Source organism: Lates calcarifer, unplaced genomic scaffold (assembly GCF_001640805.2).
Source record: "Lates calcarifer isolate ASB-BC8 unplaced genomic scaffold, TLL_Latcal_v3 _unitig_5774_quiver_870, whole genome shotgun sequence".
NCBI classification, from domain to species: Eukaryota; Metazoa; Chordata; class Actinopteri; family Centropomidae; genus Lates; species Lates calcarifer.
Window position 1 is genome coordinate 11,452 of NW_026117716.1, and position 27,121 is coordinate 38,572.

At 40.6% G+C, this 27,121-nt stretch overlaps 1 long non-coding RNA gene and 3 other non-coding genes across 6 annotated transcripts; all 4 read right to left on the reverse strand.

The window, feature by feature from the left end:
* Positions 1–27,121, reverse strand: LOC127141876 (uncharacterized). Of its 3 annotated transcripts, none has more exons than XR_007812383.1 (6): positions 27,018–27,121; positions 1,285–1,421; positions 1,108–1,178; positions 733–1,022; positions 534–635; positions 1–438 (listed from the first exon to the last, which is right to left on the reverse strand). It is a non-coding gene; the product is annotated as an uncharacterized LOC127141876 (long non-coding RNA). The 3 variants fall into 3 exon arrangements; XR_007812384.1 differs by lacking the exon at positions 27,018–27,121 and adding an exon at positions 19,855–20,215; XR_007812382.1 differs by lacking the exon at positions 27,018–27,121 and adding an exon at positions 19,792–20,215.
* On the reverse strand, positions 8,503–8,621 carry LOC127141885 (5S ribosomal RNA). The gene has a single exon (XR_007812393.1). It is a non-coding gene; the product is annotated as a 5S ribosomal RNA (ribosomal RNA).
* On the reverse strand, positions 21,636–21,754 carry LOC127141877 (5S ribosomal RNA). Its single transcript, XR_007812385.1, has one exon. It is a non-coding gene; the product is annotated as a 5S ribosomal RNA (ribosomal RNA).
* Positions 22,250–22,368, reverse strand: LOC127141888 (5S ribosomal RNA). The gene has a single exon (XR_007812396.1). It is a non-coding gene; the product is annotated as a 5S ribosomal RNA (ribosomal RNA).

The window sequence follows — 27,121 nt, forward strand, 5'->3', positions numbered from 1 at the left end:
AACAAATAAAACTACCTTCATTTAACCTTTTTAATACACTCAAATCACTTCTTTGTGGTCATGTAATTAATGTAAATAAATTGTGAGTATGTGGATAAAATACTCAAATCATTTACTTATGTAAACCTCCATAACACTGTGTTGTTGTACACAACTGACTGTAAAATGACCTCAGGTAATATTACTATTTCTGCAGAAGAAAGTAGTTCCAATAAAAACTGTTGACAGTAATCTAAATCAGTATCAGTAATCACTATAATCAGTATACAATAATCTAAATCAAGTCACAAGTCTTTAGAAATGTAATCACAAAACACACTTTTTGTTGTCACTTTGTATTTCAAACACTTGGTTTTGAACAGTTTGAACATGAGAAAAATCTTTGTAGAAACATGTTTCACTTGTAGTTTGTGAAGTGGCAGGTCAGAGTTTTCTTGGCTGAAAAGGAAAACACAAGAAGAGAACAACTTTTCAGACCAGTCTCAAGTTATTACAGGGAAGTAAAGCTGCTTTCAGAGACATTAGCTTCCTACCTTTTATATGTGAGTGTTCATTCTTCGTAATGTCCTCCACCTCCTCTCTTCTCCACATCCACTTCCTCTCCTCTCCTCTCCACCTCCTCTGTCATTATCTCACTAAACAAACAACAGAAGACAAACAGGTTGTAGTTAAAAACTTCAAATAATGAACTTCATAAAAACTGATAATAACATTAGATAAATGGATGTTTACCTTTTACATGAGAGGGTTTCCACTTTATAATGCCCTCCACCTCCTCTCCTCCACTCTGATTTTCCTCTTTTCTTTCCTTTTCTCGTCTCCTCACTCTCTTCCTCAATCGTGTCTCCTCTCCTCTTTCTAAAAAATGCAGATGGGGGGATAATAGTTACATTTTCAGTGAATAAATGTGAACAGAAGGATTCTTCCTGTGTATCATGTAGACAGTATGACATAAACAGATGTTTTTCTTTTTGATGGTGACAGTTCACTTTTCATATTGTCCTCCACCTCCTCTCCTCTCTCTAGAAGAAAAAAGACAAAAAACAAAAATGTAGAAATCAGGTAAACAGAAGTATAATAATTTTACACGACATGTTGCCCTCCCACCTCCTCTCCTCTCCTCCCCTCTCGTCTTTTTTCCTCATCTCTTCATGTCTCTTCCCTCATTTTTCTCCTCTCTGCAGAAATGAATGACAGACAAGAGGGATTAAGAGTTAAAAACTTCAAATAATGAATTGAATGAACTTAGAATCTGGTAATAACAGTAGATAAATGGATGTTTACCTTTTAGATGAGAGGGTTTACATGTCATGTTGCCCTCCACCTCCTCTCCTCTCCTCCACTCTGATTTTTCTCTTCTCTTTTCTCATCTCCTCAGCCTGTCTTCTCCTCTTCTCTTTAAAAAAACCCTTTCCTCCCCTCTGCAGAAATAAATGACAGACAAAAGGGATTAAGTTACAGTAACATTACAATCCCACCAGGACTCTGCGCTCCCAAAATGCTGGTTTACTGGTGGTTCCCAGAGTTTCCAAGAGTAGAATGGGAGGCAGAGCCTTCAGTTATCAGGTTCCTCTACTGTGGAACCTTCTCCCAGTTTGGGTCCGGGAGGCAGACACCCTCTGTACCTTTAAGAGTAGGCTTAAAACTTTCCTCTTTGATAAAGCTTATAGTTAGGGTTGGCTCAGGCTTGAACCATCCCTTAGTTATGCTGCTATAGGCCTAGACTGCCGGGAGCTCTCCCATGATGCAATGAGCTCCTTTCTCTCTCTCTCTCTCTCTTTCTTTCTCTCTCCCTCCCTCTCTCCACTCAATATGGATTCATATCCCATGTTACTTGTTACTAACTCAATATGTCCTCTTTCCTGTAGTATTGTGCTCTCCCGTCTCTCTCTCGTCTTCTGTCTCTTTCTGCAGGTATTTCTGCCTCTGGAACTGTAGAGTCTGATCTGTGATGACAAGTCTCCTGCTGCTCCTACAACTCCACTCAACACCTGCTGCTAGAATTAGAAATTACTTATACTGCTATTAGTTGTATTGCTGTGTTAGCAGTTAATACTTTATCACTACTATCATTACTACTGCTGTATTACTGGCCTCATCTTACATCTGATATGGAACCTGTGTTATGCTATGTTCTTCTTTCACTATTCTCTACCCCCTCTCCCCCCTCTCCCCCTCTCTCTCCTTCTTAACCCAACCAGTCGAGGCAGATGGCCGCCCACCCTGAGTCCGGTTCTGCTCGAGGTTTCTGCCTCTTAAAAGGAAGTTTTTCCTTGCCACTGTCGCCTAGTGCTAGAGCGTGAAATACAGGCTGCAAAATAAAAGTAGTTTTGGCGTGCCCTGTCTCAACTACAGAGGAAGCGACATTCTGCTGTTGTAAGATAGGCAGGAAAAGATGGGGACAAAAAGCTTACGGCACCTGGTATTCCCAGGCGGTCTCCCATCCAAGTACTAACCAGGCCCGACCCTGCTTAGCTTCCGAGATCAGACGAGATCGGGCGCGCTTTTTTTTTTTTTTTTTTTTTTTTTTTTTTTTTTTATTATTATCAAAAGTTTATCACATATACACATATACACACACTTTGCTCAAATCAACATACACTTCCCAAAAACCCCAAAAAATAAGTACACAAGACAGCTACGCAGGTGTATTTACAACAACTAAATCCACAAATAATAACAAAGACAAAAAGCACAAAGTCAGAACATAAAAAACAATAAAAAGCAACATATACAACCAAAAAGAATCCTAAAAAGACATCACCAACTTTCCAGTATCATCCTTCCCAATCACCATACTTTCATCTATAAACCACTCTTTAAATATGTCCTCATCCAAATAATTAGCCATCATAAGCACATATCTCCTAACATGTACTACAAACAGCTTCCATACATCCAGTTTCTTTTTTTCAAAATGTGCATAATTCCTTCGACACCAAATTGCATATCTCGCTATACTTAACATTATGTTAACTAAATTTGTTTTAAAACCACTCTTCTTTTTTTCCAGCCCAAACAAAAAGATGCACCTCCAATCCCTCCCATCCAAAATCCCCATCTTCCAATTCTTTCTCACCCATGCCTCTAATTTCTTGTGAAATTCTCTCACCTCTATACATTTTAAAAACAAGTGCAACAAATTTTCAGGTTCCAAACCACAAACATCACACTCCCTCTTTACCTCCTTATTCACTTGATGCAGGACCACATTAGTATATATTCTATTGTGTCTGATTTTAAAATCCAGATCTTCACATTCTGGACTATTATATCTCACATTTAAATTTACCCATATTTTTTTAACATCCATGTCCGACATATATATCCTCCACATTTCCTCCGCCGCAGGTGTTTTAAATTCCTTCTCCAACATTGCCTCATAAATCACCTTCAGCTTTATACCATTAAAATTCTTCCTCATCCCACCACAATTGACAAAGAACTCAGGCATGTTGCACCTTTCTAGCCTAACTGTTTGCTTGTCAATGATTTTCATCCAGTTAACAGGCATGCTTCTTTTGATTTTATCATACATATTGTCCACAGCAGCCCTTTTAACATCCTCATCCCACTCCATTACACAATCATATATGGCTCTCGCTGGTAATAAGCCCGGTACATACTCATATGCAATGTCTTTAAACTGTCTTATCCCAGCCAGAACAAACTTTTCATTTTGCAACATGGTCCCCTTGTCAATTACTTTGGGGTTGAGAAATATAGGCTGCTGCATAACTTGATTCATATCCTTACAATCATACACCACTTTTTTCTGTAAGAACCCCGCCCAATCTCCAAACACCTCCTTATAAAACAATGGCAATTTATCCACACATCCCTTTGTTAAACACATAAAGATCCCCGCCTGCCCGCATCCTCCACTATCAAATAAAAACTGCTTAAAAAACACTTTCCAACCATACTCTATTTCCCCATACAAGAATTTCTGTACCATTTTGATTCTTATTGCACTTTTTTTTGCTTTTATATCTAGCAGATTTAGCCCACCGCTCTTCACCTTACCAATCAGTGTTTTCATAGCAATTCTTACATTTTTCCCTCCCCATATAAAGTTGCTTATCATGTTATTCAAATCTTTAAAAACCCAATCCGGCAAATCTAAAACACCTAAAACATAATTTATTTTTGACAGTAACAAAGTATTTACCACTATCACCTTACCCTTCAATTTTAGCTGTCTTAGCTTCCAGTAATTTAATGTATTTTTGATCTTATTCAAAACACCTGTCCAGGTCTCATCCCTGGCTTCCTTTTCTTTGGTTCCTATATTTATTCCTAAAATCTTTATAAAATCCTCCCTAACTTTAAACGGCACCCCAACCTTCTCTTTATTTACTTTACCAAAGAACATTATTTCCGACTTTTCTACATTAATCTTAGCTCCCGATGCCTTCTCATACAGTCTTAAATCTTCCAACACATAATTCACACTCTCCAAATCTTTTACAGTAATACTTGTATCATCCGCAAACTGATATATTAAACTGTTTTTACCAAAAGGAATATCGACACTGCTTATTCTTGTATCTTTCTTAACAAAGGCCGCAAACGGCTCCGCGGAAATACTATACAGTATAGCAGACAGAGGGCACCCCTGTCTTATAGATCTCCTCAAAGCAAATACTTCTGTAAGCACCCCATTCACTTTGACGCAACTTTTTGCATTATCATAGAGCAGTTTTAACCATGACACCAGTCTTTCACCGAACCCAAATTTATACATTGTTTGCCATAAGTAGTCATGTTCCACTCTGTCAAAGGCTTTATTTAAATCCACACTTAAAAGAACTCCCCCCTCATCTTCTTTATTCATATGCCCCACCACATCCCTAACAGAACAAATAGTATCTGTTATGTCTCTCTCCGGTATGCTGTATCCTTGTGTATTTGAGATAATACTTCCTACCACCCTCTTAATTCTGTTGGCAAAGACTTTAGCCAATATTTTATAATCACCATTTAATAAACTTAGTGGTCTATAGTTCTCCAGTTTGTGTGCATTTCCCTTGTTCTTATATAAAATTGTGATTATGCCTTTCGTTATGGACTCTGGCACCACCTTCCTTTCCTCCATATGCCCATATAGTTTCGCCAATATTGGCACCAAAATATCCGCAAAGGTTTTATAGAATTCATTTGTTAACCCGTCTGATCCTGGGCTTTTGTATTTTTTTGTTTGATCAATCGCCACTTTTATTTCTTCTACTGTAATGTCAGCATCACAGATCTGTTTATCATCTTCAGACAGTTGAACATCCACAGCACTCAACAATCTATCTACACATTCTTCATTAATACTTTCTTTATCAAATAACTTCATATAAAACTTTTGAACCTCCTCAAGAATACCCACCAGGTCACTTATTTTCTCACCTTTTTCATTTTCCAATTCAGCAATAAAATTTCCCCTTTGTTTCTTTTTCTCCAGGTTTAGAAAAAACTTTGTAGATTTCTCCCCCTCCACCACATACTTAGCCTTACTCCTTATAATTGCTCCCATGCATTTTTCTTTTTCCAAATTTTCCAATTCGCTTTGCAGTTGCAACAGTTTAGACCTATCTAAATTTGGATCTCTCTCTAATCTCTCTTCCTCTCTCTCTAAGTTATCAGTCATCTCTTTCTCCTTTTGTTTCTTCCTAAAACTCCTCCTCTTAGCATATCTGATACTTATTTTCTTTAATTTAGGTTTAACCATTTCCCACCAGTCACAGATGTTCCCCTCGTACAGCGGACTTCCTTTTTCAAACTTTATACAATCGGTAATACATTTTTTATATTTCGGCTCCTCCAACAGAGAAGCATTTAAACACCACAATCCTCCTCCCTTCCCACCCCTTTTTTCACCCAAGAGAAAGGACACGGCGGCATGATCACTTAAACCTATAAACTTATAACTTATCCTTCCTACCAAACTTACAACATTTCTTTTAACTAAACATAAATCAATCCTACTTTGTTTCAAGCTGCCCAACACCATTTGCCTTCTGGAAAATTTTCTTTTATATGGATTATCCTCTCTCCACACGTCAACCAAATCATCAGTCAGCAGGATGTTATTAAGTACTGTTCTCGATGCATCGTTCTTGAATATTGCAACATTACATGCATCAAGCCTTGTACACCATACATTAAAATCACCAACTAAAATACAGTTCCCTTTAACTAAACCCTTCATTTTCCCAAAAAACGTTTTTCTCTCTGTTTCAATATTAGGTGCATAGACATTTACCAAACGAAACAGAAGACTTTGCAGTTCAAATTCAATAACTAATAATCTGCCCTTAGTATCCTTAAATATTTGTTTAACATTGTCCACAATTCCTTCTTTGGCCAAAATTGCCACTCCACATTCCCTCTGCCCCCCATGATTCACAAAGAGATCCCCCCTCCACATCACCTTCATTCTGTCCATAAGCTCATCGCTCCAATGAGTTTCTTGTAAACATAAAATGTCTGAGTCTAGCCCAGCAAAAACCTGCTCTGCTTTCCGAATGTCTCTAAGTCCGTTACAGTTAAATGAAGAGATTTTAATTGGAGCGCTCATAATGCAAAGAAACAACAAAAAAAGAAATAACTGCAGAGCTTCATTCATACCTTTCATTTTTTCACGTTCATCTTCTCTTTCCCTTTCTTCTTCCTTTTCAATTGCCTTATCATGTCCTCACTGATATCCATCTCTTCTCCGCTACTTCTCAGATTCACGTCCGTCTCCGTACTGCCTGCGCTCAGCTGAGAAGAGCGCACATGTCCGTCTCTCTCGTCTACAACACACGCCCCTCCTCCTCCAGTTTTCTCACCTAATCGATCTCTCTCATCTCCTGCGTCCTCGCTGACCGCAGTTATCCTCGAGCCAGCATCTTCGAGACTGCTGTCCAACTCCTCCGCTTCCAGCGACCAGATTCGCCCGCCACCGATCTCCACCTCCTCCCTCTCTTCCGTCAGCTCATCCGCCGCCTCCACCAACTCCTCCTCCCTCTCCCCCGTTGGATCTTCCACCTCCTCCACCAGGTCCCCTCTGCTAGACGAGATGTCAGAGTAGGGAATCTCTCCTCTGAAAGCAGCCGATGCCCCACATATACACAGAGTCACTTTCTCTCTGCAATCCTGGCATCTCTCCATCACCACACATTCTCGGGCATAGTGTCCTTGGTTCCCACATTTGAAACATTTAAACGTCGGGCAGTCTCTCACTACATGCCCCGGTCGGATGCAGAGTCGGCACACTTTTATTTGCCGATCATGAATGACCCTGAAATGCTCAGAACCCCCAACTGTCTCAAACTTTGTTGAGTACGGCAGTGATTTAACAGTCTCAGTGAATTTCACTTTCATAAATCTTGTCCCATCGGCAATTGATGTTCCCGGCCACATCCGCCGCTTAATCGGGGAGATCGCCTTCACTCCCCACTCTTTCAGTTTCTCCAAAATCTCCTCGTCTTCAATATACGTCGGCAAATTAATAAAAGAAACGACCAACTCGTCGTTTCCTAGCTCCTTTCCCATTATCCGGCTATCTTTAATCTTAAGTCCATCCATCAACTTCTCTTTTCCTCGTGCGTCCTTCATTGTTAATTCATAGGACTTCAGTGACTTGAATCTACAGCCGATTACTTCACCACACTCTTCTTTTACTTTTCTCAGCAGCTCCATCATTGTTATATTGTCCTCCCCATCGATCTCTGCTAATAAAGTCAGCTGTCTCTCATAGATTCTTCCTCCTTTGTCTCCACCGTCCACATGTCTCGTCTCTCTCTCCGGTCTCTTCTCCATCGTCATGCCGTAAAAACGAAACTTAAAGGGGAAATTCCCCAAACAGCAGCCGCTGTCTGGGGATGACACTCTCAGTGAAAAAAGAAAAAAGCAAAAAGCCAGATATAGTTCTATTAAACCAAAAAAACCAAAAAACCTCACAAGCTATTTTCACAAGCTCCCACACTGCACTGCTTCACCTGTAGGCGTGTTCAGGGTGGTGTGGCCGTAAGCCACAGCGGCTGCTGAAGACAGACCCTTTATACGTGCCAAAATAACACTGGCAGATCTGTTATTTCACATAGCAATCAACAATAATGGGGATTTTCTCTAACAGTCAACAGCAAAACTAAGAAATAACTACTCCACCCAACAAGAATTTTCCGTATGGCCTGATCAAACATTTGGCTCTGTTCCAAGTCCATTTTCGTCCGAAATTGCTCAAAACGTACATTGGTGAGCCACACGTCCTTGTGGACGACGTATTGGGTCATTGTGCCCAAAACCCAGACTGCGCTCATTCATTCGGCAGCAGTGCAGACTTTACAGAGGTGACTTTCCAGCGCCTAATACCCGATTGCCGAAAGCGACGTGACATAAAACAGAAGTGCAAAACAGAGCGTGAAATACAGGCTGCAAAATAAAAGTAGTTTTGGCATGCCCTGTCTCAACTACAGAGGAAGCGGCATTCTGCTGCTGTAAGATAGGCAGGAAAAGATGGGGACAAAAAGCTTACGGCACCTGGTATTCCCAGGCGGTCTCCCATCCAAGTACTAACCAGGTCCGACCCTGCTTAGCTTCCGATATCAGACGAGATCGGGCGCGCTCAGGGTGGTGTGGCCGTAAGCCACAGTGGCTGCTGAAGACAGACCCTTTATACGTGCCAAAATAACACTGGCAGATCTGTTATTTCACATAGCAATCAACAATAATGGGGATTTTCTCTAACAGTCAACAGCAAAACTAAGAAATGACTACTCCACCCAACAAGAATTTTCCGTATGGCCTGATCAAACATTTGGCTCTGTTCCAAGTCCATTTTCGTCCGAAATTGCTCAAAACGTACATCGGTGAGCCACACGTCCTTGTGGACGACGTATTGGGTCATTGTGCCCAAAACCCAGACTGCGCTCATTCATTCGGCAGCAGTGCAGACTTTACAGAGGTGACTTTCCAGCGCCTAATACCCGATTGCCGAAAGCGACGTGACATAAAACAGAAGTGCAAAACAGAGCGTGAAATACAGGCTGCAAAATAAAAGTAGTTTTGGCGTGCCCTGTCTCAACTGCAGAGGAAGCGGCATTCTGCTGCTGTAAGATAGGCAGGAAAAGATGGGGACAAAAAGCTTACGGCACCTGGTATTCCCAGGCGGTCTCCCATCTAAGTACTAACCAGGCCCGACCCTGCGTAGCTTCCGAGATCAGACGAGATCGGGCGCGCTTTTTTTTTTTTTTTTTTTTATTATTATCAAAAGTACATATACACATTCTCATATTTCCATTCAACAAGCATCAGACAAAATAAAACCACACCCATACATTTTACATCACCTATGAATAGTACTTAACTAAAGCAAAAACCCATGTAGAAAAAAAACCTAATAAAAACAAAACAACACTCAAAAGTGTGCATCAAAAATTAAACAACAAATTCCCATCTTCATCTACCCTAATTATCGTACTTTCTTCCACAAACCATGTCTCAAACACCTCTTTATCCAGGTATTTGTACATCATATACACATGTCTCCTCACATAAGATTTAAATAACATCCATACATCCAGTATCCTATTTTCAAAATGTGCAGCATTTCTCCTACACCATACATAGGAGAAATACCTCGCTAGGCTAAGCATCATATTTGCCAAATTTGTTTTAAAACCTTTCTTCTTTTTATCCACCCCAAACAAAAAAACACTCCCCCATTCCTTCCCATCCAAGATTCCCCTCTTCCAATTTTTCTTTAACCAGATCCCTACTTTTCTGTGGAAATCTACCACCTCAGCACACTCAACAAACAAATGAAACAAATTTTCTGTCTGCATTTTACATACATCACATTCCCTACTTACATTTTTATTTACTTGATGTAAAATAACGTTTGTGTAGATTCTGTTATGCCTAAGCTTGAAGTCCAGATCTTCACATTCAATACCATTAAATTTAACACTCAAATTCCCCCATATTTTCTTTACCTCGAGCTTCGGCATTTGCACTTTCCACATTTGTTCAGCCGCAGGAGCTTTAAATTCATCAGTCAAAAATACTGTATAGATCTGTTTCATTTTTATGGCATTAAAATTTTTCCTTCCACCTAAACAGTCCACAAAAAGTTCTGGTATATCACACTTCCCTAATTTAACTGTCTGCTTTTCAATTAACTTAATCCAATTTGAAGGAATACATGCTTTGATATCCTCAAATCTTTTCTCTACCGCAGACTTCCTAACCTCCTCATCCCACTCCATTATACAATCATGAATTGCTCCCACAGGCAGAAAACCCGGTACATATTCATATACAATGTCTTTCACCTGCCTAACACCCGCTAAAAAGAACAATTCATTGTGTAGCATTTTCTCATTTTTCACCACTTTAGGATTCAAAAAAATAGGCTGTTTAATTACCTGGTTTATGTTTTGATATTCATATGAAACTTTTTTTAAAAACTCAGCCCATACACCAAACACTTCCTGATAAAAGCAAGGTATTTTGTCCATACACCCCTTTTTCAAACTCATAAAAATCCCATCCTCCCCACATCCCCCACTATCAAACAAATACTGCCTAAAAAACACCTTCCATCCATAGTCTATCTCTCCATATAAATACTTCTGCACCATTTTAGTTCTTAATGCCCTCCATTTAGTTTCTATATCCATTAGCTTCAAACCACCATTACTCACACTACCAATCAATGTTTTCATAGAGATCCTAACATTCTTCCCACCCCATAAAAACTTGTTTACCACATCTTTTAAATCATTTAGAACCCAGACTGGCATCTCTAGAGCACCTAGGACATAATTTATTTTTGACAGCAACAGCGCGTTTACCACAATTACTCTTCCTTTAAGTTTTAACTGTCTCAGCTTCCAGAAATTCAGAGTATTTTCTATCTTGTTTAGTACACCCGTCCATGTTACAGCTCTAGCTTCTTTCTCTTTTAATCCTATATTAATCCCCAAAATTTTTATGTAATCCTCCTTAATTTTAAAGGGCACCGTACACTCATTTTTATCCACATTTCCAAAAAACATAATTTCAGATTTTTCAATATTTATTTGAGCTCCAGATGCCTTCCCGTACATTTCTAAATCCCTTAACACATACCTTACACTCTCTAAATCTCTTACTGTAAAATTAGTATCATCCGCATACTGATAGATCAAACTCTTTTTCCCGAAAGGGATATCAATACTTTTAATCCTCTTGTCCTGCTTTACTAGCAATGCTAATGGTTCTGCCGCAATACTGTACAGTATTGCCGATAGGGGACACCCCTGTCTTATTGACCTCCCCAATGCAAAAGCCTCTGTTAGCACCCCATTAACTTTTACACAACTTTTTGCATTCATATATAATAATCTTAACCAAGATACGATCCTTTCCCCAAACCCAAATTTGCTTAATGTCTGCATTAAATATTCATGCTCAACTCTGTCGAATGCCTTGTTTAAGTCTACACTCAACAATATCCCACCTTCACCCACACTATTCATATGTCTAACTACATCCCTTACAGAACAAATTGTGTCTGTAATATCCCTCCCCGGTATACTATAACTTTGTGTGCATGAAATAATGCTCCCCACCACCGCTTTTATTCTATTTGCTAGAACTTTAGCTAATATTTTATAATCACTGTTTAGCAAACTTATGGGCCTGTAATTTTCCAACCTACACGCACTCCCTCTTTTCTTATAAAGGATGGTTATTATCCCCATTGTCATACACTCAGGTACCTCCTTCCTTTCTTCCATACATTGAAACACTCGCAAAAGTATAGGTGCCAATATATCAGAAAAAGCCCTGTAAAATTCATTTGTTAAACCATCAGATCCAGGACTTTTGTTAGCTTTAGCTTGTTCTATCGCCGCTTTAATTTCCTCAATTGTTATCTCCCCATCACACATTTGTTTGTCCACCTCTTCCAACTTAACCTCAATTTTGCTCAGAATTCTGTCTAACATTTCCTGATCAATGCCTTCTTTTGTGAATAATTTCTTATAAAAGCTCTCAACTTCCTCTAAAATACCAACAAGATCATTCACTCTCTCCCCTTTTTCATTTTCCAACTCAGCAATAAAGTTATTCTTCTGTCTTCTCCCCTCTAAGTTAAGAAAAAATTGGGTGCACTTTTCCCCCTCCACCACATATTTTGCTTTACTTCTTATTACAGCACCCATACATTTTTCTTTCATCAGGTTCTCTATTTCACCTTGCAACTGCAGCAATTTTGTTCTATCCTGATTCTTATCCCCAGCTATTCTTTCTTCCTCCCTTTCCAAACTCTCTGTTAACTCCCTTTCCTTTTGCTTCCTCAAGAAGCTTCTTTTCTTACCATACCTTATGCTTATCATCTTTATTTTCTTCTTTACCATTCCCCACCATGCACAAATATTTTCCCCGAACAAAGGATTTCCTTTTTCATTCATTAAACAATTAATAATGTTTTTTCTGTACTCCTTCTCCTCCAACAGACTAGCGTTTAAACACCATACCCCCCCTCCCTTCCCACCCCTATTTTCCCCCAACTGAAATGAAAGTACTGCATGGTCACTCATACCCATAAACACATATTTCATCTTCCCCATCAAACCAGAAATATTCCTTCTAACTAAACAAAAATCAATTCTGCTTTGCTTCATGTTTCCCAAAACTATTTGCCTTCTTGAAGCCTGCCGTTTGTAAGGATTCTCTTCTCTCCAAATGTCAATCAAATCTTCACTCGAAATAATATTATTTAGCACCTTTCTTGAACTGTCAGTTTTAAAAGCTTCAACACTACAGGCATCTAGTCTAGTGCACCAAACATTGAAGTCCCCCACTATTATACTGTTTCCTTTAATTACGCCCCTCATCTTCTCAAAGTAGTCCCTCGTCTCCGTTTCCACATTCGGAGCATAAACGTTAATTAAACGATAAACCACATTCTGCAGGTCAAACTCAATTATCAATAACCTCCCCTTATTATCCTTAAATACTTGTTTTACATTATTTACACACCCCTCTTTAATCAAGACAGCCACCCCACATTCCCTTTGCCCCCCATGATTCACAAAAACACCCCCCCTCCACATCATTCTCACTCTGTCCATAAGTTCCTCCGTCCAGTGCGTCTCTTGTAAACATAGAATGTCTGAATTAAGCCCAACAAAAACTCGCTCTGCTTTCCCTTTATCTCTCAGTCCATTACAATTAAAGGAAGAAATTTTAATGCGGGCACTCATAATATAAAAGAAAACCAAAAAAAGCAAAATCAGCAGAGCATCTCTCATACCTTTCATTTCTTCACATTAATCTTCTCCTTTCCTTTCTTCTTCCTTTTCAGCCGTCGTATCATTTCCTCAGTTATGTCCATGTCCTCACCACTGCTTCTCGAATTCGCTCCCGTCTCCTCACCACCTGCGCTCTGCTGGGAGGAGCGTGCATCAGCGTCCCTCTCCTCTCCACCGCACGCCCCTCCTCCTCCCGCCTCCTCCCTCCCCCGACGTCTCTCACTCTCCGCAGCCGTGCTGCCCTCAGGCATCCCTGAGCCAGCATCGTCCATACTGCTGTCCAAGTCTTCTACCTCCAACGACCAAATCCTGCCTCCACCGATCTCCGCCTCCTCTCTCTCCCCCGTCAGGTTCTCCCCCTCCTCCACCGGGTCTTTCTCCACCTCCCCCTGCCTCGACAGGTCCACCTCCACCAGCTCCTCCTCCCTCTCCACCGTCAAGTCCTCCTCCACCTCCGCCATCTCCTCCCGGCTGGAAGATATGTCGGAGTAGCGCGTTTCTCCTCTGAACGCCGCTGACGCTCCACACACACACAATGTGTCTCTCCCCACAATCATTACATTTTTCTGTCCCCTCACACTCACAGGCATAATGTCCCTGGTTCCCACATTTGAAGCATTTAAAAGTCGGGCAGTCTCTCACCACATGCCCCGGTCGTATACATAGCCGACACACTTTAATTTGCTGGTCATGAATAACCCTGAAGTGCTCCGAGCCCCCCACGGTCTCAAACTTTGTCGAGTATGGTAGCGATTTCACAGTCTCAGTGAACTTCACTTTCATGTATCTTGTCCCGTCCGCAATTACTGTTCCCGGCCACATCCTTCTTTTAATCGGGGAGATCGCCTTTACTCCCCACTCCCTCAGCTTCTCCAAAATTTCCTCGTCCTCAATGTATGTCGGCAAATTGATAAATGACACCACCAACTCATCGTTCCCAAGTTCTTTTCCCATTATCCGGCTGTTTTTGAATTTTAAACCGTCGATCAGTTTCTCTTTCCCTCGTGCATCTTTCATTGTAAGTTCATATGATTTCAGTGACTTAACTCTGCATCCGATTACTTCTCCACATTCTTCATTCACCTTTCTCAACAGTTCCATCATCGTTATCTTATCGTCCCCATCGATCTCCGCCAACAACGTCAACCTCCTCTCATATACATTTCTTCCATTGTCTCCGCCGTCCACATGTCTCATCTCACTCGCCGCTCCTTTTCCCTTCGCCGTGCCGTGTCTTAGAATTAAAGGGAAATTCCCCAAACAGCAGGCGCTGTCTGGGGATACGCTGGAAAAAGAAAAATATAGACCCGGCCGGATCTAGCTCTCCAAATTGAACCAAAACTAGGGAAAACCTCTCTCTCACTTTTTCTCTCTCAAACTCTCACACAACCTGCTCCTCCTCCTGCTCAGGGTGGTGTGGCCGTAAGCCACAGCGGCTGCTGAAGACAGACCCTTTATACGTGCCAAAATAACACTGGCAGATCTGTTATTTCACATAGCAATCAACAATAACGGGGATTTTCTCTAACAGTCAACAGCAAAACTAAGAAATAACTACTCCACCCAACAAGAATTTTCCGTATGGCCTGATCAAACATTTGGCTCTGTTCCAAGTCCATTTTCGTCCGAAATTGCTCAAAACGTACATCGGTGAGCCACACGTCCTTGTGGACGACGTATTGGGTCACTGTGCCCAAAACCCAGACTGCGCTCATTCATTCGGCAGCAGTGCAGACTTTACAGAGGTGACTTTCCAGCGCCTAATACCCGATTGCCGAAAGCGACGTGACATAAAACAGTGCAAAACAGAGCGTGAAATACAGGCTGCAAAATAAAAGTAGTTTGGGCATGCCCTGTCTCAACTACAGAGGAAGCGGCATTCTGCTGCTGTAAGATAGGCAGGAAAAGATGGGGACAAAAAGCTTACGGCACCTGGTATTCCCAGGCGGTCTCCCATGCAAGTACTAACCAGGCCCGACCCTGCTTAGCTTCCGAGATCAGACGAGATCGGGCGCGCTTTTTTTTTTTTTTTTATTACCAAAAATATACAATAATTTACAAAGAACAAACATACAAGCACTTTATACATGTACTGAACATGTTCAGCTCAAAAGACCTTTAAGCAAAAACAAAACGGCACAAAAAAATCACCCTCGACCACTTTACATCAATAATAATTAAAACTTTAGCATCACATTCCCACCCTCATCCAAATTTACCACATCACTTTCATCAACAAACCAATCCACAAAAACCTCTCTCTCCAAATAAAGAAACATCATATAAACATATTTTCTCACCTGTGCTACAAACACCTCCCACATCCCCATCCTCTTCCCTTCAAAATGCATGAGATTTCTTCTACACCATATCGCATACCTTGCTATACTTAACATCACATTCAATAAATTAACTTTCCCACTCTTCACCTTTTCATTTACCCCTAACAAAAAGATCTTCCTCCACTCCCTCCCCTCTAAAATTCCCTCCCTCCAATTCACCCTCACCCACTCCTTGACTTTCTTGTGAAAACCCTCCACCTCTACACATTCCCAAAATAAGTGAAATAGGGTTTCTGGTTCCCGCTCACACAAATCACATTCCCTTCTTACATTCTTGTTGAACTGGTGGATCACTGCATTAGTAAAAACTCTGTTATGCCTCATTTTAAAATCTAGATCAGCACACTCTGCAGTTTTGAACTTTACATACACATTCTTCCACATTTCCACCACATTTAATTCTGGCAAATACATTTTCCACACTCTTTCACCCTCTGGTATTTTGAATTCTCCTTCTAATAACATCATATATATTTGTTTCATCTTGACCTCTTTAAACAGCTTCCTAACCCCAGCATAATCCACAAATAGGACTGGCATGGCACACTCACCCCGTTGTACAGATTGTTTCCTGATCAAAATCACCCAATTCACCGGCAAACTCACTTTAATTTTTTCATACACATTTTGCACCGTTGTCATCCTTGCATCTTCATCACATTCTAAGATAGAATCAAAAATTGCCCTCTCAGGTAAAAAGCCAGGCACATACTCATAGGCTATATCCTTTATTTGCCTCACACCAGCCAGAATGAACAAAGCATTCTCCATCATCCTTCCATTATGCATTATCCTGGGGTTTAAAAAGATTGGTTGCTTAAAAACTTGATTGATGTCTGTGCATTCATAAAATACTCTTTCTTTTAAGAACCCCGCCCATGCACTGAACACCTCCTGATAAAATAACGGTATTTTATTATAGCAACCTTTCTTTAGGCTCATAAAAATTCCATCATCACCACACCCCCCACTGTTATGTAAAAACTGCTTAAAATACATCTTCCACCCATACTCCAACTCACCATATAAGAACTTCTGAACCATTTTAATCCTCATTGCATTTTTCTTCAAAACTAGATCTACTAAATTCAACCCTCCTCTATCCCTACATCCTATCAGTGTCTTCATTGATATCCTTATATTCTTCCCTCCCCAAATGAAATTACTCACTATATTTTTCAGCTCCTTTAACACCCACCCCGGCATATCCAACACACCCAGAACATAGTTTATTTTAGAAATTAATAATGCATTCACCACAGTTACTTTACCCCTCAATTTCAATTGTCTTAATTTCCAGAAATTAAGCGTATTCCTGATTTTATTTAGCACCCCCTCCCAAGTTTCATCTCTTGCTTTCTCTTCCTTCAATCCTATGTTTATCCCTAAAATCCTAATAAAATCATCCCTGATCTTAAATGGGATTCCATCTTGCTTATTTCCCGCTTCCCCAAAAAACATGATTTCAGTTTTTTCCACGTTTATTTTAGCACCCGATGCCTCCCCATAAATCTCCAGATCCTCCATCACATATTCAATGCTCTTTAAGTTTTTAACAGTGAAGCTCGTATCATCTGCAAACTGATAAATCATACTATTTCTTCCAAACGGCATATCAATACCTAAAATCCTCCTATCCTGCTTAACAAAAACAGCTAATGGCTCCGCAGAAATACTATAGAGAATTGCAGACAGGGGACATCCCTGTCTGATGGACCTCCCTAGGTTGAAAACATCAGTCAACGTACCTTTTACTTTTATTCTCCCTTTAGCATTTCCGTACAGCAATTTCAGCCAAGAAATTAGTTTATCGCCAAACCCAAACTTCTCCATTGTTCTCCATAAATAATCATGCTCTACCCTGTCAAATGCTTTATTCAAATCAATACTCAATAAAATCCCTCCCTCCTTGTCCCTATTCATTTGTCCCACCACATCCCTGATTGAACATATAATATCAGTGATGTCCCTCCCCGGCATACTACACCCCTGTGTATTTGAAATGATGCTGCCCGCCACCATCTTAATCTTATTAGCCAATATTTTTGTTAAAATTTTATAATCACTATTTAGAAGACTTAATGGTCTATAGTTTTCCAGCTTCTTCTTACTCCCTCTATTTTTATAGAGGATTGTAATAATCCCTGTTGCCATTGAATCAGGCACCTCTCCTTTTTCCTCCATACATTTAAAAACCTTTAATAGTATTGGCGCTACTAGATCAACAAATGTTTTGTAAAACTCATTTGTCAGCCCATCTGACCCTGGGCTTTTATATGTTTTTGCTTGATTAATAGCTTCTCTTATTTCCTCAATGCGTATCTCCTCATCACACATCTCCCTATCCTCCTCTGAGAGCCTAACCCCAACTGTACCCAATAACCTCTCCACCAGATCCTGATTAATCTCTTCCCTCCTAAATAACTTATCATAATAAGTATGCACCTCTTCTAAAATACCCACAAAATCATTTATCTTCTCCCCCTTATCATTCTCCAATTCCCCTATAAAATTTTTCCTCTGCCTCTTCCCTTCCAGATTTAAAAAGAACTTTGTACTCTTTTCCCCCTCCACTACATATTTAGCTCTACTTCTAATTATAGCACCCATAAATTTCTCTTTCTCTAAATTTTCCAACTCACACTGTAATTTAATTACCTTTGCATTATCCTCTACAATCCTCCCCTCCTCCTTCTCCAGTTCATCCCTCAGTTCTATTTCTCTTTTTCTTTTCAAATAGTTTCTCTGTTTTGCATATCTTATACTTAGCCACTTTATTTTACTTTTCACCCTCTCCCACCACTCACATATATTTAAAACAAACAATGTGCTTTTTTTCTCCATTATAATGCACTCTTCCACACTCTTTTTATACTCAGGTTCTTCCAACAAACTAGCATTTAAACACCACGTCCCTCCTCCCCTCCCTCCCCTTCTTTCACCCAACTGAAAAAACAGCGCAGCATGATCGCTTAACCCCAAAAAATTATACCTTATGTTCATCAAATAACCGGCAGCACATCTTTTAACCAAACATAAATCGATTCTACTTTGTTTTAATTGGCCCAAAACTAATTGTTTCCTTGAAAATTGCTTTCTATATGGATTTTCCTCCCTCCATGCATCAATTAAATCCTCCTTTAACATAACATTGTTTAACACTGCTCTAGACCCATCATTTTTAAAAACCCCAGCACTACATACGTCCAATCTAGTGCACCTTACATTGAAGTCACCAGTTAGCAAGCAATTCCCTTTAACAAAACCCGTCATTCTCCCAAAAAAAATTTTCCTTTCAGCTTCTACATTAGGTGCATAAACATTGATCAAACGAAATAAAACATTCTGTAACTCAAAATCAATGACCAAAAATCTTTGTCATCCTTGAAAATTTCCTTGATATTGTCTACACTCCCCTCCTTAATCAAAATAGCCACCCCACATTCCCTCTGACCCCCATGGTTAACAAAAAGAGATCCCCTCCAAAGACTTCTCATATTGTCCATTATTTCGTCAGTCCAATGAGTCTCTTGTAAGCAAATTATGTCTGTGCTGAGTGCAATAAAAACTCTCTCTGCTTTCCGCTTGTCCCTCAATCCATTGCAGTTAAAGGAGCAGACTTTTATTTGAGCACTCATGCACAAAAGGATCAATGAAAGAAAGAAAAATAGCGGCTCCATTGTCATTGTCAGGGTGTCAGTTCTGAGCCAGGGCTTTTGTTTTGTAGTTCTGTTGTGTTTGTTTTATTTCCTGTTTTATTTTGTTATCACTGACCTCCCTCTTGTTTCAGGTGTCTTGTCTTCCCCTTCCTTCTGTGCTCCCTCCTCCTGGTGATTACCTACCCTGCCCTAATGTGGTTCACCTGTGTCTCATTGTCTGCCCTGCCCCTGTGTATTTAGTGTCTGTGTCTCCCTGCACTCCCTGCCAGTTCGTCTTGTGCCTCTGCCAGACCTACCAGCCTTTACTACGAAGACTTTTTCTCTCGCAGCCATAGTTTTTTGACCCTTGCCTGTATTTTTGACCTTGCCTCAGCTTAGCCCTCTTGTACCGTTGCTTTCTCTTTCTGCCTACCCGTGTACCGACCCCGCTTGAATAAAGGACCTTGTTTTGTGTATACTCTGCTTCTGCCTCATGTCTGCGCCTGTGTCCACTCTGCTACCCCCTGACAGTCATACCTTTTACTTTTTCACGGAAGTCTTCTCCTTTCCTTTTTTCTTCCTCTTCAGCTGTCTTATTACCTCCTCGCTAATATCCATCTCCTCGCTGCTCCCCTGCCGACTCTCCTCCGTCTCCTCGTCACCTGCACTCAGCTGGAAGACACGCCCCTCATCGTTCCGGTCGTGTCCTTTCCACGCCCCTCCTCCTTCAACCTCCTCTTCTCCTCGACCTCTCTCACCTCTAGCCGCATCCGTGCCCTCGAGCATCCCTGGGTCAGCATCCTCCTGACTGCTGTCCAATTCGGCAGTTTCCAACGACCAAATACGCCCTCCTCCAACCTCCCCCGCTCCTCTCTCCGCCGCCGTTTCTTCGTCCTCCGCCGCCATCTCCTCCTTCTCCTCCCTCTCCGCCGTCAGGTCTTCCACCACTCCCGTCATCTCCTCTCTGCTTGATGAAACGTCAGAATAATGTTGTTCACTTCCAAAAGCAGCAGGCGTCCCACACAAACACAAAGCCACTTTTTCTCCACAGTCCTTACACTTCCCCATCTCCATACATTCACGGGCATAATGTCCCTGATTCCCGCATTTAAAACATTTAAATGACGGGCAGTCTCTTACTACATGCCCTGGCTGAACACACAGCCGGCATACTTTTATTTGGCCGTCGTGGATCACTCTAAAATGTTCCGTGCCCCCCGCAGTTTCAAACTTCGTTGAATATGGCAGCAATTTAACAGTCTCCGTGAATTTGACTCTCAAAAAACGAGTCCCGTCAGCGATGTCTGTATCCGGCCACATTCGCCTTTTGATCGGCGAAATAGCCTTAACTCCCCAGTCTCTGAGTTTCTCCAGTATTTTCCCGTCTTCAATATATGTGGGTAGATTAATAAATGAAACCACAAGCTCATAATTTCCGAGCTCTTTTCCGATTATGCGGCTGTTCTTAATTCTCACTCCGTCCAGCAGCTTTTCTTTCCCATTCGCGTCCTTCATCGTTAACTCATATGCCTTCTCCGACTTATATCTGCACCCAAAAACTTCTCCGCACTCTTCTTTCACTTTCTTTAACAGCTCAAGCATCGTTATTTTGTCTTCACCGTCAATCTCTGCCAGCAGTGTCAGCCGTCTTTCATACACTCTGCTTTCTTTGTCCCCATCCAACACGTGTCTCGCTCCACTCGCCGGTCCAGTTTTCATGGACGTCGGGATTAAAGGGGATAATCCCCAAACAGCACAGGCTGCCTGGGGATTATATCCAAAAACAATATAAAACGAAGCAACAAAAAGCACACTTCCTTAGCCAATAACTAAACCAAAAGCAACACACTCAGTCTCTATATCTCTCACACAAGCTCACACACTACTCTGCTTCACCGATAGGCGCGCTCAGGGTGGTGTGGCCGTAAGCCACAGCGGCTGCTGAAGACAGACCCTTTATACGTGCCAAAATAACACTGGCAGATCTGTTATTTCACATAGCAATCAACAATAATGGGGATTTTCTCTAACAATCAACAGCAAAACTAAGAAATAACTACTCCACCCAACAAGAATTTTCCGTATGGCCTGATCAAACATTTGGCTCTGTTCCAAGTCCATTTTCGTCGACGACGTATTGGGTCATTGTGCCCAAAACCCAGACTGCGCTCATTCATTCGGCAGCAGTGCAGACTTTACAGAGGTGACTTTCCAGCGCCTAATACCCGATTGCCGAAAGCGACGTGACATAAAACAGAAGTGCAAAACAGAGCGTGAAATACAGGCTGCAAAATAAAAGTAGTTTTGGCGTGCCCTGTCTCAACTACAGAGGAAGCGGCATTCTGCTGCTGTAAGATAGGCAGGAAAAGATGGGGACAAAAAGCTTACGGCACCTGGTATTCCCAGGCGGTCTCCCATCCAAGTACTAACCAGGCCCGACCCTGCTTAGCTTCCGAGATCAGACGAGATCGGGCGCGCTCAGGGTGGTGTGGCCGTAAGCCACAGCGGCTCCTGAAGACAGACCCTTTATACGTGCCAAAATAACACTGGCAGATCTGTTATTTCACATAGCAATCAACAATAATGGGGATTTTCTCTAACAGTCAACAGCAAAACTAAGAAATAACTACTCCACCCAACAAGAATTTTCCGTATGGCCTGATCAAACATTTGGCTCTGTTCCAAGTCCATTTTCGTCCGAAATTGCTCAAAACGTACATCGGTGAGCCACACGTCCTTGTGGACGACGTATTGGGTCATTGTGCCCAAAACCCAGACTGCGCTCATTCATTCGGCAGCAGTGCAGACTTTACAGAGGTGACTTTCCAGCGCCTAATACCCGATTGCCGAAAGCGACGTGACATAAAACAGAAGTGCAAAACAGAGCGTGAAATACAGGCTGCAAAATAAAAGTAGTTTTGGCGTGCCCTGTCTCAACTACAGAGGAAGCGGCATTCTGCTGCTGTAAGATAGGCAGGAAAAGATGGGGACAAAAAGCTTACGGCACCTGGTATTCCCAGGCGGTCTCCCATCCAAGTACTAACCAGGCCCGACCCTGCTTAGCTTCCGAGATCAGACGAGATCGGGCGCGCTCAGGGTGGTGTGGCCGTAAGCCACAGCGGCTGCTGAAGACAGACCCTTTATACGTGCCAAAATAACACTGGCAGATCTGTTATTTCACATAGCAATCAACAATAATGGGGATTTTCTCTAACAGTCAACAGCAAAACTAAGAAATAACTACTCCACCCAACAAGAATTTTCCGTATGGCCTGATCAAACATTTGGCTCTGTTCCAAGTCCATTTTCGTCCGAAATTGCTCAAAACGTACATCGGTGAGCCACACGTCCTTGTGGACGACGTATTGGGTCATTGTGCCCAAAACCCAGACTGCGCTCATTCATTCGGCAGCAGTGCAGACTTTACAGAGGTGACTTTCCAGCGCCTAATACCCGATTGCCGAAAGCGACGTGACATAAAACAGAAGTGCAAAACAGAGCGTGAAATACAGGCTGCAAAATAAAAGTAGTTTGGGCATGCCCTGTCTCAACTACAGAGGAAGCGGCATTCTGCTGCTGTAAGATAGGCAGGAAAAGATGGGGACAAAAAGCTTACGGCACCTGGTATTCCCAGGCGGTCTCCCATCCAAGTACTAACCAGGCCCGACCCTGCTTAGCTTCCGAGATCAGACGAGATCGGGCGCGCTTTTTTTTTTTTTTTTTTTTTTTTTATTATAAAAAATATACAACAATTCAATTTCACTTAGATCAGAAAAATCCTTAAGTTACATCATTCAACATAAACATTTCCTTTAAAAATAAAAACCCCCAAGGCCCAAAACAAACCAGTCAAAAAAAACAACATTGTACACATTCACAGAAAATACGAGTTAACAAAAACTAAATTCTATCAAAAATTAAACAACAAATTCTTTTTTCCCTCCAACTTTATCACTCCACTCTCTTCCACAAACCATTCCTCAAATACATCCTTCTCCAAATAGAACCACATCATATATACATATCTCTTTACCTTTGACACAAACACATCCCAGACCTCCACCCTCTTACCCTCAAAGTGCATCAAGTTCCTTCTACACCATACTGAATGTCTAGCCAAACTCAGAATAATATTTAACAAATTCACTCTGTGACCCTTCTTCTTTTTAGTTACCCCAAGTAAAAAAATACTCCTCCACTCTCTCCCTTCTAAAATCCCCTTCCCCCAATTCCTCATCACCCACTGCTTTAATTTCCTACAAAACCCCACCACCTCCCCACATTCCCAGAATAAATGAAATAAAGTTTCCGGTCCGAGCTTGCACACATCACACTCCCTATTTACATCCCTATTAAACTGATGTATAACCACATTTGTGTAAACCCTATTGTGTCTTATTTTGAAATCCAAATTCTCGCACTCGACACTGTTAAATTTTACAGTTATATTTTCCCACATTGATTTTACATCGTCATCCAGTACATACATTCTCCATACTTTCTCGCTTTCAGGAACTTTAAATTTCTCCACCGCCATAGACTCATAAATTTGTTTCATTTTCAATACGCAAAGCAGTTTCTTAACCCCATTGCAGTCAATATAAAGGACCGGCATGTCACATGGCTTTGCTGTCACCGTGTGCTTGTCAATCATAGTTACCCAACCCACTGGAATACTCTTCTTAATTTTTTCAAAAACATTTTCTACCATTACTCTACTCACATCGTCATCCCATTCCAATAAACAGTCAAAAATTGCTCTCCCCGGCATAAAACCAGGTACATATTCATAAACAATATCTTTAATTTGTCTAACTCCAGCCAAAAAAAACATTTCATTTTGCAACATTTTCCCTTTCTCAATTATTTTGGGGTTAAAAAAAATCGGTTGCTTAAAAACCTGATTAACATCAATACAGTTATAAAACACTTTTTTCCTTAAAAACACCTCCCACACTCCAAAAACCTCTTGATAAAATACAGGTATTTTTTCCAAACATCCTTTTTTTAAACACATGAAAATTCCTTCATCCCCAATCCCTCCACAGTTGTATAGAAACTGTTTAAAAAACATTTTCCATCCATATTCCAAATTCCCATATAAAAATTTTTGTACCATTTTGACTCTCATCGCGTTCTTTCTTACCTCGATATCCATTAACTTTAAACCACCCCTCTCTCTATTACCAATCAAAGTTTTTGTTGCAATCCTTACACCCCTCCCACTCCAAATGAAACTGTTAACTAAATTTTTCAATTCATTTAAAACCCAAATCGGCATATCTAAGACTCCTAAAACATAATTTATTTTTGATAACAGCAACACATTAACCACTAACACTTTCCCCTTCAGTTTCAGCTGTCTTAGCTTCCAAAAATTTAACGTATTTCTGATTTTGTTTAACACCCCCGTCCACGTTTCATCCCTTGCCTCTTTTTCTTTTGGTCCTAAATTAACCCCCAGAATCTTAATAAAATCATCCTTTATCCTAAACGGGATATTCCATTTTTTGTTCCTCTCCTCCCCAAAAAACATTATTTCAGTTTTGTCAATATTTATTTTTGCACCCGATGCCCCCCCATAAATTTTCAAATCCTCCATAATAAAATCGACACTCTCTGCATTTTTTACAGTAAAATTAGTGTCATCTGCAAACTGATAAATTAAACTTTTCTTACCAAATGGAATATCCACTGCTAAAATCCTCCCATCTTGCTTCACCAGTGTTGCCAATGGCTCTGCAGAAATGCTATATAATATGGCAGATAAAGGACATCCCTGTCTGATAGATCTTCCCAATTTAAAACCTTCAGTTAATGTACCATTAATCTTCACCCTTCCTTTAGCTTGACTATATAACAATTTTAGCCAAGCAATTATCCTATCCCCAAACCCAAATTTTCCCAATGTCCTCCACAAATAATCATGTTCAACTCTGTCGAAAGCCTTATTTAAATCCACACTTAATAGCACCCCTCCCTCCTTCTCTCTGTTCATTTGCCCTACCACATCCCTAATAGAGCAAATAGTGTCCGCTATATCCCTCCCTGGTATACTGTACCCGAGTGTCCGAAATGATACTACCTGCAACCATCTTTATTCTATTTGCAAAGATTTTTGTCAGAATTTTATAATCACAGTTTAACAAACTTAATGGTCTATAATTTTCCAATTTATTTTTATTTCCTCTATTCTTATATAGTAATGTGATAATCCCCGTCGCCATAGAATCAGGCACCTCTTGTCTCTCTTCCATGCAAACGAAGAGTTTCATAAGTATTGGAGCCAATAAATCAATAAAAGTCTTATAAAATTAATTTGTTAGCCCATCTGAACCTGGACTTTTGTACTTTTTTGCTTGATTTATTGCCTCTCTAATTTCTTCAATAGTTATCCCCTCATCACACATTTTCCTGTCCTCCTCCGTCAGCTCCACCCCCACCGTGCCCAGAACCTTATCCACTAACTCATTATTTATTCCTTCCTTTTTAAACAAACTCTCATAATAGGTTTGCACCTCCTCTAAAATGCTTACGTAATCGCTTATTTTTTCTCCTGTGTCCTTTTCTAACTCCCAAATAAAATTTTTCCTTTGTCTCTTTCCTTCCAGGTTCAAAAAAAATTTCGTACACTTTTCTCCCTCCACCACATATTTAGCCCTGCTCCTTATTATTGCACCCATGATTTTCTCTTTTTCCAAGTTTTCCAATTTACCTTGCAGCTTTAACACCCTCTCCGTGTCCATGTCAGCTCTTCCTTCCTCCTCCTCCAACTCCTCCCTCAATTCTAATTTCTTTTTTTTCCTCAGAAAATTCCTCTGTTTCGCATATCTCATGCTTAGTTGCCTTATTTTACTTTTTACTTTCTCCCACCATGCACATGTATTTAATTCAAACAATGGATTTTCTTTTTCCCGCACTATACAATCTACAACCTTTTTTTTATATTCTAATTCCTCTAACAAACACGCATTCAAACACCATACCCCTCCCCCCCTCCCTCCCCTTTCTCCCAACTGAAAAATTAGCGCTGCATGATCACTCAACCCCAGAAAATTATATTTTAAATTCGTCACATAAATCCCCACACATCTTCTAACCAAACATAAATCAATTCTGCTTTGCTTTAGTTTTCCTAAGACCATTTGTCTTCTAGAGAAACTCCTTTTATAGGGATTCTTCTCCCTCCATACATCAATTAAATCCTCTTTTAACATAATATTATGTAGCGCTGTTCTCGATGTGTCATTTTTAAAAGACCCAACACTGCACGCGTCTAATCTCGTGCACCATACATTGAAATCCCCGACTATCAAACAGTTCCCCTTAACAAAACCGGACATCTTTGCAAAAAAACCTTTCCTTTGTGTTTCCACATTTGGTGCATAGATATTTACTAAACGAAATAAAACATTTTGTAATTCAAAATCAATAACCAAAATTCTCCCTTTGTTATCCTTATAAATTTCCTTCACATTTTCTATACACCCCTCTTTAACCAAGATAGCCACCCCACATTCCCTCTGTCCCCCATGATTTACAAAAAAAAACTCCCTTCCAAAATCTCTTTATACTGTCCATGATTTCCTCAGTCCAATGAGTTTCTTGTAGACAAATAATGTCTGTATTGAGTGCAACGAAACCCTGCTCTGCTTTCCTTTTGTCTCTGAGACCATTACAGTTTAATGAGGAAATTTTAATTTGTGCACTCATAATACCTTGAAAAACTAAAAGAAAAAAAAACAGCAGAGCTTTCCTCATACCTCTCATTTCTTCACATTCATCCTTTCTGTTCCTTTCTTCTTCCTCTTCAACTGTTTTATTATTTCTTCACTTATGTCCATCTCCTCTCCGCTGCTTCCCCGGC